Source organism: Rattus norvegicus, chromosome 7 (assembly GCF_036323735.1).
Source record: "Rattus norvegicus strain BN/NHsdMcwi chromosome 7, GRCr8, whole genome shotgun sequence".
Classification (NCBI taxonomy): Eukaryota; Metazoa; Chordata; class Mammalia; order Rodentia; family Muridae; genus Rattus; species Rattus norvegicus.
Window position 1 is genome coordinate 125,542,758 of NC_086025.1, and position 14,918 is coordinate 125,557,675.

General features: G+C 42.1%; 1 pseudogene; it reads left to right on the forward strand.

The window, feature by feature from the left end:
* The window catches only part of LOC134479771 (U1 small nuclear ribonucleoprotein C-like), a 37,000-nt pseudogene continuing 22,082 nt past the window's right edge, over window positions 1-14,918 (forward strand).

Genomic DNA, 14,918 nt, shown 5'->3' on the forward strand with positions numbered 1-14,918 from the left:
AACTGGGAAAGGGAATAACAATCGAAATGTAAATAAGAAATACTCAAGTTAATAAAGATGAAAAAAAAGATAATCTAACTCTTTAGTTCAATCATAGGTATAAATCAATTACGGGCACTCTAAAATAGCATGTTAAAAATGAATTTCCATAACTGTGAAAAGCAAATGTGTGTGTGGAATGTCGAATCCACTCGGCTCACCCTCTCCTAGTGAAGGGCATCAAGTTGGTCTCCCCATATATATCCAGCTTGCCGACTGCTGCTTGGGAATTCATTATTTCATACTAATCGATTGGACTTGGGTTAAATATATTTACTCTTACAGTAATTGTTTCTTGCTGTTTTCATGTCTCAATGCGATAGAAAAGAGGTGTACCCTATTGGGGAAATAAAATACAAAAGGCACTCCTACATTAACCTCTACAGGGAAACTCGACAGTATTTATGGTTGTAATACATGGGTCTATGGACAAGAGATGAGGAGTCTCTCCTAAAGCCATACCAAATAAAGAGATATTTTAGTGACACCGATCCAATCCAATCGTTGCAAGTTCAGATTGTTATTTTACAAATCTGAAAATCAAAGTCTTCATGCTTCACATTTAAGAGTATAGCTAATGCTATTTGATTTAGAGGAATTGCTTTTTACACCCTTTTGTGTTTTGTGATATACATACTCCAAGGGATAATATACGTTCTCATCTCATCAGCCTCATCGAATATACCTACTTTTTCCTTGAGTGGTTTTCTTATGAATTTTTTTAAGCAACTGATTTAATGTACATAGCTCCTCCCTCAACAGAAAGTGCAGAGCCCAGCAAGGGCTGTTAAGGACCCTCTGAGCGTAATGTTTTATGAGTAGCTGATTCTCATTACACTTAGTCAGCTTCCCCTAGGTGCAGAAAATATGGGTCAAGTCCTATTTCTGTGGCCTTATTAAGTCAGATAGCATTTTCAACCATCTACAGCATTGTTTTCAAGAAACCTTCCCCAAAGATGTTTTTAAAAGCCACTTTTCCCTGTATTTTTGCCTGATTGTTTTCCTACAAAACCTCCGAATGTTTAGTCTACTCCGTTGTAAGCATTTTGCATCTTGCCAATTAAAACGCTAGCCTCTTGGCCCCAGCTTCCTTCCCCAGCTTCACGGGAGCGTCTGTTTTCACCACATTCTTGTGTAGTTTAACTGGAAATGCCAGTCAGTAATGATGGATCACACTTTCAGACAAGAGCCTAGACCCTGATTCGGCACTCCACACGCATTTGCCATTTTGATTAATGAACATGAATCAGGGGTGACAATTCACATTTGTGAGTGGATGGAAAGAATTATTAGGAATGCACACGGGGAAGCTGAGGCTCCTGCTCCTACTACAACTGCAGGGAAAACAAACATGGCGCTCGGAGTACCTCTTGCCTGTCACCAGGGGACATCTGGGGTGGAAAATAAAGCCCACTCTGCCCGTGCCCTCTTTCATTATCTTGGACTCATGAAAGACCTTCACGAGTGAATGCAATGGAGGCACCAAGTGATCCTGGAACATCGTTTCGGTGCTTAGACACACTCACAGAGGCCAATTCCTGTTGCTACCAAGTAATGAGGTCCCATTAATAGTTGTGTGAAATAGAATGGTTTCACGCATTGAAGTGTATTCTCTTAACTCACATAACCAATACAAGTTAAGTATTTCCTTGGTGACTAGTCCATGAATTCTACTTTTCTTTTCTTTCCTTTTCACCAGTATTACCTTCAGTGACACAAGCTCATCAATGAATAACCCCTTTTAATGTTGAAGCTATTGTAACAGTGTGTATTTGACAAATAAGTCAAACGTCATTTCCTAGTAATACCTCCTTTTCTTTGCCTCTGAACACCACCGGCCCAAGTGGGGATTATTAATGTATTTCTTAGGTGGAATGCATACAATGTATAATCCATCAGCCTTATGTATCCATTCTAACTGGCCTGCTGGACGTTTACTGCTGTTTGGTTGGTTTTATATTGTCATTATGGTTTTTGGTTTACTTGTTGTTTTAGATAGGTCTCGCCATGTAGCCCCAGTTAGCCTGAAATTGCTATGGAGACCACAATATCCTTCAACTCAGAGGTAACACCTACTTCTGCCTCCCAATATTAATTTTAAAATATCTTAAATATAATGGCTTCGTCACTGCACTAAAGGAGTATTGAATCTCTGCAATTATGTGAAACCATTTGAAAGGGCTAAGGATCTCATTGCCTCCACAAGTATCCACCAGGTCTCCCTGCTTTCTTTATCTCCCCAGCCTGAAGCTACACTGTGCAGTAAGTGTTGTCACTCTACAGGTAAAAACCTAGGTCTGAGTTCCAAGAACATGTACCAACAATACCAGAAAACTTTTACGACTTTCTACCACTTTGAAAGTTATGAAATATTTGAGTCATTCTCAGACTTTGTCTTCTAACTTTATTTTATCTAATTTCCTTAGAAAGTGGCCCATTTTGTGTTTCCATAGTGATGGTTTGCATATGCTTGACCCACGGAGTGGCACTGTTAGAAGGTGTGGCCTTGTTGGAGGAAGTGTGTCACTGTGGGGTGGGCTCGGAGACCCTCCTCCTAGCTGCATGAGGATGCTCAGTCTGTTCCTGGCTTCCTTCGGGTGAAGATATAGAACTCAGCTCCTCCTGCACCATGCCTGCCTGGATGCTGTCCTGCTCCTGCCTTGATGAAAACAGACTGAACCTCTGAACCTGTAAGCCAGCCCCAATAAGACCCTAACTATGACATCCATTGTGGCTGATTTAAAGGCACCCGTAGGGAATCCCTAGTAGAGTAGGTTAAACTGGCGTCCATAGCCCACCAGGTGCTGTTGGATGGTCATCTGAATTTCCAAGAGTCTCATTAAAGTGTCAAAGGAAAGAGGGAGAAATGAACGTTTGTCATATCAAAATGTTAGTATTATCCTCAACCGATATGTGCCTCGTTTTGTGGTCCAACCTGAAGCGAGCACTGACGTCGAATGACGGCGTGTTTGGTTTAATGTCAGTCCTTGAATGTAGAGTACAATGAGACAGTGTACTGGATGCTATGGATACACATGAGAGAGTGGGTGTCTACTTGTAAGGTCGTTTTGATTTGAGAAGGAATTCAATGCAGGAAGAGCACGGGAAGGAGAGTAATGGGAATAAGTGTCAAAGGAGATGCTAACGAAAGCAAAGCTCAGAAACACAGAGAAGGACAGGGCGAGCACAGGATGGAGAAGCATGGAGTAGCGTGTAGATCAGAAACTGAAGGAACCTCCCCTGCACATGAGTCACATGACAAGGATGGGCAAAGGATGCAGAGTGACGCTCACGAGGAGCTCTTATGACTGGAGTGAACACATTGGTCTGCGAACATTCCAATGAAAAGAGAGGGACAACTATACACAGAAATAACAAATGTAGGATTTTTCTAGGATGCCTAAAGAGGCACGAATGTAAAATTACATTTTATGGAATATTTCGTCAGGACCACCAGCAAAAGTACGGTAGATTTTAATACATGTCTGACTGCAGTAGAAAGCAATTAGGTTTGTACATCTGGCTGTTACGTTTACCTTTGGTAAAGCAGGTGCCAGAGAACTAGGTCAGCAGATTGCCTGTGAGGTCATCCCACTGCTCCCATCATTTCTGCTGATGAGTCAATGTCTAAAATCCAAGTCCACAAAGATGAGCATAGTCATCACCCACAGAGCCTGAAGCTTGCCTTGCCATTTCTATGTTTCGTCATAAAGGAGACCTTGCCTCCTTATACATGGAACATAGCTTCGAAGTCAAGTTCATACAACCCTGCATTTTTCTTCTTTTAATTTCCAAATAGAATAACTGCCTCTCTAGTAAGCGGTGAAATAAATTGTAACCGCTTGTCAGAATGCAGCTCCTCCTAGTGAGTGTCTATAGAACGAACGTTCTCCTCTTAGGAAAAGTTAGCATTTTTTTCTTAGTATTTAATAATATTTAGTAATAATGGTTTTGGGCATGGTGTACTTGAAACGTTTTGCCTCCTATGTTCTTTACTACAGAATATTTGTGATAACCGATCCTTTTAAAGCTAAGACTTCAAGGCAGATGACCAATGGAAATGTAGAGAATGGATAACTGCCGATGGAAAGCCCTTCAATGCTGAACGTGTTCTTATAGTTAATGAATATCCTCTAGTGTAAACCAGATAGGAAGATTCCCCTGGGCTTGAAATAGTTCAGACTATTTCAGAACTACATTCAGCTGTGAAGACTCTCAGGACCACTCTTTGAACAACACATACAGCGTGTTTGGGAGTCGCTTCTGTCTTCTCCACCTGCTGGCTCCAAGTCTCCAAGGAAACTGGAACAAAAAACATCTTGAAGCAGCCCAGAGGCTCTTCAGATGACTCCACTTACAATGTTCCCTTATATTTTGGCAACTCTGTCTTGTTAAAAAACCAGCATTTTCTGGCCCTCATCCTGCCTTCTATAACCAGACAGTATACGGTTCTAATTCCTGAAGACATTTACGGTTAGTTTCCTTCTAGCTTTACTATGTCTCCGGACTAGCCGTTAGAAAAACAAGGCAGGCAAAAGTGCCAAATCCAGCCACCATTTGCAAAGCCTCTTGCTGAATTTGTATACACACAAAGGAAATGCTAGCCGGCCATTCCATTCAGCCAGCTAATAAGTGGGAACTGATTCTTGATCCCATGTTTACCTGAAAACATGTCTCTGCAATGTCTCATGTCTCTGGAATGTATATTACATGGAACTATGCCTGAGAATGAAGTGCCCATATTTTAGTGATGAGAAAACTTACAGGATCAGAATGACTCCAGAAAATGGAGGGTGGTGTGCTTGAAGACAGCCACCCAGAACACCATGCTGTGCATGTCTCTAAATAGCCTGACTTAGATTTAAGAACACACATTTCACATGGTTTGCCCATTATACAAATTATCATTCTCCCTATGAGGGCTGTCTTAGTTTTCTTCACAGTATTTATCACCTGCTCTACATTCACCCCTCTGCCTGAAGAACTTTACTAGAATATAAATCCTGATGTTATTAGTTCGCTCTGCCAAAATTTTAAATGCTCTTCTCTTCCATGCAAAATGATGTTTGGCCAGGTCTTTGTCACAACCTTGACATGAGTAGAGGAATGACTGTCAGAGAGATAGGAGGTACCATCCCTTCCGACACACATCTTCCCCACGCTCTGTGCTGGCATCGTACTGACTGCGTCTCTGGTGTTATGTGTCTCTCCCCCAAAATGTATTATAGAGATCTTAATAATGAAATCTAAAAATAATTGCATATAAGGCTGTAGACATATAGTAAGTGAAGGAGATGAGATTGAATGCACTCAAAAACTGTAAGGCTAGGAGTAAGTTTTGCTGTTAGATTAAGGATCCCAGTACTACAAATAAAGGAGACTTTATTGGAAAAAATAGAACATACTTGAGACTAAGGAAATGATGTTTGGGAAATGTATAGGCTTGTGTGGAGATTGAAGAAGACCTCAGAGAGATGTGGGAGTTAGAGTAGACTAGGAGAACTCATGCGTGTCTTGAGGGTACAGGTTCTTGGGGATACAGCTTATTGGTTTCTTTCTTGGTCGGTGCGTTTGCCTATAAGCAATTCTGTAGTTGTTACCAAGGATGCTTTAATAGTCTGATGAGCCTAGGACACTTTTGAAGTCGAAACTGTGTAAAATACTTCTTAGAGGGATAGGATGTTGAATCAATAAAGTTGGATTTCCTTTACTCAAAAAAGTCCTTAGAAGGGAGGCAAAAAGCAACCCTTAAACATTCCAATGGTTTGTGATCCTCCTAAGACACACTGGTATACCGTTTCTCTGTGGAGTTAAACTTGGAGAAGAGACACCTGTGTAGTGAGACTGGATCTGAGACAAGTAAATGGTAGCCACCAAAATATCTATTTTATATAGACTAAGCTGCTCTTTCCCATTTTAACGGCTTTCCTTAGCAAGGCCATAGTGAATAAAGGATGGTGTTTAAGGAATGACCTCACATCTGGGTGACCTGGCCTTACTCTGTGTTCAACGTCTACCATAGTCTGTTATGTGTTTCTAAAGTATCCTGTTGTAGAAAATTTAATCCCAATCTGGGATTTCTTCCCTGCCTTGATTATTCTGTTCCCTGATAAAAGACACACACACAAATTATATTTACATTAAGCCTCGATCGGTACAAAAGCTTGGCAGGTATCTACCCTCTGTGCTATTAGAATCTACTTCCTGTGGATAAGGCCAAGCTATCACTTACTATGTTTCATCTGGGCTGCTCTTAACTCCAATTGGCCAGCCCTCAAGGCCATGTCTTCTTGACTCCTAACCCATGGCATCTCTCTCTTCCTCCTTTGCCTCCTTTCCCCCACTCATGGTTCTTTTCCAACCCCAAGCCCGGGATCCTAAACCCCACCTATGCCTCTTCTGCCAAGCTATTGGCTGTTGACATCTTCATTTACGAATCAGAAATAACTTGGGGACAGAGTCACATAGTGTTGCTTGGGTCTGTATCCTTACTCTATGTCTTGGGGGTCCGCAGTCAATATTATTATAAACAGCAAGACCAAACCTCAACCATATCCATCAAACAGTATCCAACAAATTTATGGGAAATGCCTTGACCATGACTCATCAAACCAAAGGCCTCTAGCGCTAATTATTACCCTGCCGGAAAATAAGGCAGAATATCTCCTGTGCAGCTGTGTGAGTCTCTCTCTCTCTCTCTCTCTCTCTCTCTCTCTCTCTCTCTCTCTCTGTGTGTGTGTGTGTGTGTGTGTGTGTGTGTGTGTGTGTGTGTGTGTGTGTGTGTGAAAAAATCACCACAAAACATAGCATCTATTGTCCAATGAAGACAGTTCTTGGGCAGAAATGGGAGCTGCCCAAAACCCACCCATGGATAGTGCCCCGTGTTAGTCTTGATAAATCATAGTTCTTGGCTTTTGGGACTCTCAATAGTCTGTTCTCCTTTATTTCATAAATGCTCTTCTCTGGTTGTTACTGTGACAAATATGCCAGAAGAAAGTGTTATCAATGGGAATCTCAGTGTGGGCCTATGCAAACTGCAACCCACTCATAATTTCCTTAGTATCGGCACATTGCTAAAATGAAGCTTGTTTTGAAGATGTTCATTCCCAGCAACAATGTACAACCCTTTCCCTTGTCATCTTCTAAGATTCAACCCCATCAGTTCAGCTGAACAATAAGCATCACGAAATCTCCACAGTGAGAGGGAAGAGGTTGAAACTTTCCAGCCTGAAGCCAGCAGATGGCAGAAGCGACCAAGCAGCCGAGACAGGACCTGAAGCCCTGCTTCCCACAGCGAAGCTTTTTCTCTCTCATGGAGTTTTAGCAGAGGTATAATGCCAAATGTATAAAATCTGCTGCCCCTTACTACAGGTGCTTGCTGGAAATACTGTGGGTAGGAAGGCGGGGTGCGGGCCACGGCTCAGAGGCAGGGCCCGCACCGTCTTCCCCACTGCGGGACGGCGCGGCTTTCACTGTGAAACACTGTAGGCTCAGCAGCTCAGGCAGCGTCCAAGTATGGCGTCAACAAGCAGATGGCCCGTGTCCTCTTCCCAGTCTCGTGTTCACCTGACGCTCAGCATGGCGAGAGCTTCCCTGGTCCAGTTGGGAAGTGGGATGCCAGCTCTGAAGAGTCCTCAGGGACCATCAGCTGTGCTGGCTTTAGTTAATAATACTTGGGGGGACAACCAAGGGGCTTTGCTGCTCTTTGGTTTAAAGGAAAGCAGTGTGTATAGAGCAAATGGGCTTCTCTTAGGTGGGAGAGCCGCGGATAGAATTCACATATGGATGGAGATGAGCTCTTCTCACGTCTGGGAGAAGGGGAGATAATTTATGTGAGCAAGTGGAAAGTAATATGAAATAAAAGGGATATTAGTTAGACACGTTAGGCCTCAGCAAGGAATTTAAGGTTAATGGCTTCCATCTGATCTAAAGCCAATTATGCTAATCGTTCTCCTAGATGGAAAAGCCACAGCCATAAGTCAACATCTACCCTTGGCACTCTGTGTTTGCGTGGACACCAGAAGGATGCTTTGGCTCTAATTTTCTGGCTATGCCCAAATGTATCATTCCCCTCCCTTTTGTTTTACGTGTGACCTGTTTGGTAATAAGACTGAATGACTGGGTAGTCCTATATGCTGATGTTTAGGCTATATTCAGATGTCTTAAAAGAAAACTAAACACAGAGTGCCACAGAAAGAAAAGTTATCATTTCATGCTGGTTTGATGTTTTTAATCAAATGAAAAGAGACATTTTAATTCTTACAGGCAGGAAGTTAATGACTGTGGCAGGCTGGTGTTCACAGTCTGCTAAGCCAACAGTTTATTCACTTTATAAATGGCTGCCTTCTGATATTATATGAAGAGAGCAGAGATACATATGCTATAGTATAAAGCATTATTTTCCCTGTACTTTTTCAGAACCTGGCCAGTCTGGCTAGTCAGTCATGACCCCTGGAGAAATCGTCTTTTATTGACAAAGTCTTACCAGTCAGAATCCCACACCTGATTCAACTTTAGACCTTCTCAGTTTATCCCACAGAAGCTCTTCTTCCTGAAACTTTCTAGAAACCCTGGGCAAATGGTCTTTGTCTCCCAACTCTGTCTCGAGAAATTCAATTCTGTGAACCTCTAATTCTAAATGTCACCAACATATAGATTCAGATGATGGGCTCAGATTTGTTCAGGATGCCAGATGTCCCTGTCTGCTGTGGTGATCCAGTTTAACTTTTGAATGTGGGCATGGGAGCTCTAACTTCTATTAGTCTAATAGCTGAAACAGAAAAAGAAACATTCGATGTGAGCTCCCTGGCACACATGTAACATGTGTGTCTGGTTAACTTTGCCTGGCTGCATGTGCACAGTTTACGTGTTTGTATATGGAGGGTGGAGAATGGGATGTTTATAGGTCCCAGGACTGGTGGTGTGTCCACATCCTCAATCTCTCATAGTTAAAGTCAGCCTAACACCTATGACCTAAGGCTTCCTAGGTACAAGATAAAACTTCCAAACGAGAAGGAATCCTCGGGTTCTCTACCACTCTAGATTACTTGAGAATAATAACCAAAGAAAAAATAAAATATTATATCTAGGAGCTAGAGAGATGGCCTGGCGGTTTAAGAGCAGTGGCTGCTCTCCCAGAGGTCCTGAGTTCAATTCCCAGCACCCACATGGTAGCTCACAGCCATCTGTAAAGGCATTTAATGCTTTCTTTCCACATGCAGGTGTACGTGCAACAGAGAACTCAGACATTAAATAAGTAAACAAATAAATAAATAAATAAATTTGTACCTAGCTTTGTTGGCTTTATTTGGTTCTCAGAGTCTGCAGTCTTTTAAAAAAGAAATCTCAGAAGCTGAAGCACCTTGGATAATTTGCAAACTGCACTGAGGAGCAAATGCTCACTTTGTCCCCAAGGACCCTTTACGGCGGCAAAAGGAAAGGTCACTTGGCCACTTTTATTAAGTTCACTGGGGTCTCTTTGGGAATCTATAGAGAAGCTTTAGGGGTTCGGTTGGCTTCTGTTTTCCTTGGGTGAGTCATTACGTCCTGGCGTGACAGAATGTGTGGACCTAGCTCTGGTCTGTGTGAAATAAGATTCTAAAACAAAGGAACAAGAGCTAAAAAAAAAAAAAATTTGGTATGAAACTTATTACCGCTTTCAAGTGAACACTAATAATTTGTGCACGGGAAAAGAGAATTTTGGAAACAAAAGAATAGGAGGTATTAAGACCAGCGTTGAGACCCGACTGGGCAGTGACTATTTGCAGAAAAGCACCGAGGAAAGAAAAGCCTCACAAATATTGACAATGTTTTTCCATCATGACTCAGCACAGCTGCCATCCTGGTGGGTAGAAAGCAACAGCGTGAGGCCAAGTGTCTGGTTCTAGGACAGATTAGGAGAAAGATATTGATAGCTCAAAGGGATCTCCCATCATGCGTAAGGACACTGTAGTATCAGTAGATGAGGGCCAGCCACGCATCTTCCGGTAGCTGAGAAGCAATGTTGTTTAAAACGTCCACCAGCTTATACTGACCCTGGTCTGTCTGGCCAGATGAGCCCAGACGCTAAAGCTGTCCTGGGTATGATGGTACCTTTGTGTGGGATGAGGGAAAGGTTGCACAAATAGCATTTTCTCTCAGTGGGTAATATCTGCACCAAGAATAGAAAAAGCAGATGTTCTGGTGTTCACTGGGAGTCTGCTTGAAGTCTTCTGTTGTTTGCAGAAGCCCCTCAAGAGTAATGTAAGGCAATGGATCTGGACTTCTGGTGTTGGGTGGGTCTGACGGACCTAGTGACCTGATCCGATGGCTGCTTACACCTTCAAATATGTAGCTGATTCAGTACTTTTTCTTTCTTTTTTTTGGTAGTTTTTCTTCCTCTAGTTCATTGGTAATGACATTGGATTTTATTTCCTAAGTCCGACGATTTCCCCAGCTTAGGCATAAAACCACAGGAAGGTAGCCTTGGTATCTGTTTCGTTACAGCTCAATGTTTCCAATGACTTGGAGCAACAACAGCATATTTTTGGTGCTGTGAAATGAAAAAGGGTCATTATATCCAAACATTAAGTCTTTAGAAGAAAAATCTCATGTATAAATTTGCATTTTAAACTCCAGAAAGGGCACTTGGAATAATAGACTTAAATTAGGAGACAAATTTGTGATCTAATTGGGGTTCTTCTAGACACATAGCCTGGCACAGACATAACATGGGCTAAGATGTCTAACGTGTGATTGAAGCAGTTAACCTGAGAGTTCTTGATGTCTAAAAAACAACTTGGCCTTATTAAGAGTATCAATTACCCTTAAATTAGCTTTTATTCATTACAGCTCAACTACTGTTTTTACATAGGACAGCAAAGGGGATTGCTAATCGCATCGTAAGACCTGAGTATCATGTGTCTATGCAGCCTGACTAATGTAAAAAAGTAAGTTGCAAATTAAAAGCTGCATAAAATACGGGAATCCACAGGAAGATCAAGGCTTCATCTCAAAATGTGTTTGCAGAATGGGGCATTTCACCATCAGAGGCAACAGAAACCAACCAAAATAGTAGAAAATGGCAAAATCCTCCTTCACAAATCCATTCCGCCATTCTTTTTGGGGGGGCCCTGCACATCACTCAGAGCTGCTGTTCAGTGTGTAGAACGCCCTGGTCCTCCCAATTGCAGTGGAAAATTTTGTCTCCCTGGGGGCTTTCCCTCAAGTGTCTCCTTCATGCAGTGCTGACATTTCTGCAAATCTCCTCTAAATATTATGAGAGATAGAAGCGACGTTTTATTTGCCATGCTAGCTATGACTTAGCACTGTCCGAGCAGCCCCTTTGAGCTTTATTGAAGCCTGTCGACAGCCTTCAGCAATAACGTTCGCTCCGCCTGCCGCAGTGTGATGTATTGATATGTATATAACAATATGTTATAAATTGAAATAAAATATGCATTTTTCCCTAATTTATCAGCATTATGATGGCACAGAAAAGGCAGCTTATGAATAACACAGAGCTCTTCAGCAGGCATTATGTACTGTTGGTGATAAACGCAGCCTCTCCCCTGGTCTGCCAGGAGAGTTGTAAAGCAGACCGCATTAGTTCAGCCCCGTGGTAATAAATCATTTTCGTGTGGCAGTAGGCTCCGGCTAACTTTTACTCTGAGGCCTGAAAGAACAGTGCGCCATAAGGCCCTGGATGTTTTCTGAAGTGTTTAGACTAGCTCCAGATCCCCTGGGTAAAGTTGTGAGTGAGCGGCACGCTTAGATAACAAGTGGTAGCAATTCTCAGGTATCAATAGCGTTATGTCTCTTGTTGTTTTATTGCCTGTAGTGGAAGATTTTGTCCTAATTGGAGAGCTAGCTCCCCTCCATGTCTCTATTTGCAATATGGCGTGGTGTCTCCTTAAAAAAAAAATGGACCTTGGGCCATGATCCGAAGCACCTGCTCTTCGCGCTGCCCCTGATCTCTCAGCTCTCATTGCAGGGATGAGAAATCAATGGGTTCTTACCGTTAGTTCATCCTCTTGAAAGATACAGATGCCCCTCCAGGAACTACTTGTCTTGAAGCCATGATGGCCACCAGTTCATTGGAGGTGTTTCAAACAGTGACAAGCTGGCCTTATTAATAACAAGTCTCAGTTAATTATACATATATGATCTGAGGAAATGCATTCCAATTTTTTTTTAACGATCAAAGCCACCTGCATGTATTAATGTCTCTTCAGCAGGGACAGTGGTTTGAGCATGCATGGAAGAGGCCGGTTTGCATTGTTTTGCCTGAGCACATGCATATGACCTTTAACATGAAATCTTCTCACGTGATCAAATAAAAATGATCGGAATGGAGATGGTAAGAAACACTTCATGGGGAAGTGGTTCAACGTTTAAGAGCACTGACTGATCTTCCAAAGGTTCTGAGTTCAATTTCCAGCAACCACATGGTGGCTCATAACCATCTGTAATGGGATCTGATGCCCTCTTCTGGTGTGTCTGAAGACAGCTACAGTGGACTCACATTAAATAACAAAATAAATAAATCTTTGAAAAAGAAGAAAAAAAAACAAAAGAAAGACTTAATGGAGAATAACTGTTGTCCATAATGAGCTTAGGTAGATATTTCATTTTTGTCCTTAATTTCTTGACTTGCAGCCATGTAAGTTAATTGTAAGAAAGCACATCAGATGTTCACTGATGCACAGCACAATTTTCCAAACCTTTGCAGTGTGGGCTCAAATGCTCATATATCAGAATCATGTCGATCCACAAGTCCTAAAGAAAACACTGATTGAATATGCCTCCTGTATCTTTCACTGAGCTGTAAATAGCTTGCCCTATAACTGAAGCTTGTTTTAAAACTTTGAACATATTAAAGTTATAAGACCATAAATAGAGTGCATTTTAGCCTACCGATCTACTAACCTATATACGACGGGGCTGAACTTTTTAAAGAAAGGCTCCTGAACTTGTCCTAAAGCTGATTCAGACTGAACGAGGTGGTAAGCAACAGTCAGGCCCATCACTCCTGTCTGTAGCTGCAATACAGAGGCAGAGACGGCTAGGAGATGCACACCAGTTGATCTGTATGAAGATTCCCTTCTAGACCACACCAGGTTCATCTCATTTGGAGGTAAATAGCTCACAAGCTTGGGGTCCTTGTGCATCCCACCTCAAATGGCTTCCATGGCCTTTATTCTGCACCAGCAGGCCCTCTATTCAGCTTCCACAAAAGAGATGGCCTCAGCCCCATATGGGACTAGAAAAGCATGGGGCACTTTGATGACAATTTTGAAGACAGATACCTCCTATTTATCTCTGGGTGAGAGAGGGTGGATACAAAAACAATATAAAGCCCTTTTCCCAGGGCCTACCTTGACCTTTAGAAAGTAGACCTTGAGGGAGAAAACTGACTTTAGGAGACAAACTGGAGTTCCTGTCTAGTTATGAAGAAGCTAGGAATTTTGATACCAAGTCGATCAATGGAAAACACGAGACTGTCTGTATGTCCGGAGAAGGGAGAACAGCCAGTTTTAGACTCTCCGCTGGGTTCATGGGCAGCTGGAGATGGTGGCATTTTAGATTCATTGTGCTTTGTAATGGGATCTTCTTTGTTACTGGGAGTGAAAGGGAATGAGAGGTGAAGCCCACCACACAGCTTTTCATGCACAGGTTCTTAAGGGAACCAATGAAGTACATATCATTCAAAGGCAATTTTTCATCTAGGACATGGAAATACCAAAGCTGGTCACTCTGTGCTATAATACTTCAAAGTAAAGGTAAATAGGTCATAGATTATCACGTTTTCTATGAAATTCTTTTTCCTCATTTTACTTAGGAAAACATAACATGGATAGAAAATTCCTTCACATATAGAGGTAGGCTTAGATTCTTTTAAAACTTACTTTTAATAAGGGTTTTTAAATGCTTTAATGTCCCTTCTGGTCCACCACCTATAAGAGGTAGTAGAAAGGAAATTTTAATAGAGCAAAACGGGATGTGGATGAGTTTAGAAACATTTCTTTGGAGCAAATCCAATTCGTGCTGTCAGGATATCAGCAGTTCAGTTCCCACGAAGCAGCAGAAGCAGCTTGACCCACTCGTAAACACCAATTATAAATCAGCAACATCAGGACTCACAAACCCCCACTCAGGAATCTGCAATGGCAAGGCGATCCAGAAGAACCTGCATGGCTCTGCCAATCAGCTCAAATCCTGGAAGTGGCAAGAAGCCTGCGGACACTTCTCTCAATGAAGTCACACTGAACAATGGCCAGCAAAGAATGGTAAGGTGTACCAATACCACCCACCATCACCAGCAAAGAGCAGCATCAGCAAAGCCCAACAATGATCACCAAAGACTGGCAAGGCATACCAATGCCACCCAGCCTTGTCCTTTGGCTGCTGCCTACTGGTCGAGATTTATATCCTTTCCAAACATCACGTGTTCTCTCAAGCATCCTTTCTGGCAAAACATCCCATGCCCTTTCACTAGGCTGCCTCCAGATAAACAACATGTTTCTGTTCTTAGCAAAACATATTCCCCAGCCCCCCCCATTTGTCTGTATCAGCAAAAACATCCTCTCTTAAGAAAGACAGTTTCCAGAAAAGTATCATATGACACATCTGAGTATCTCAAGAAACCAGAAATTTTTACTTCATGTGTGTGTGTATGTGTGTGTCTGTGTGTCTGTGTCTGTGTGTTTGTATAAAAGATCAACTTTATAGAATATATCATTCTTTTCTCTTTTGTATGATAAAGCTACCTAACAAGAGAGGCTTAAGACAGAGAGTTGGGGCTGGGGATTTAGCTCAGTGGTAGAGCGCTTACCTAAGAAGTGCAAGGCCCTGGATTCGGTCCCCAGCTCCGAAAAAAATGAACCAAAAAAAAAAAAAAA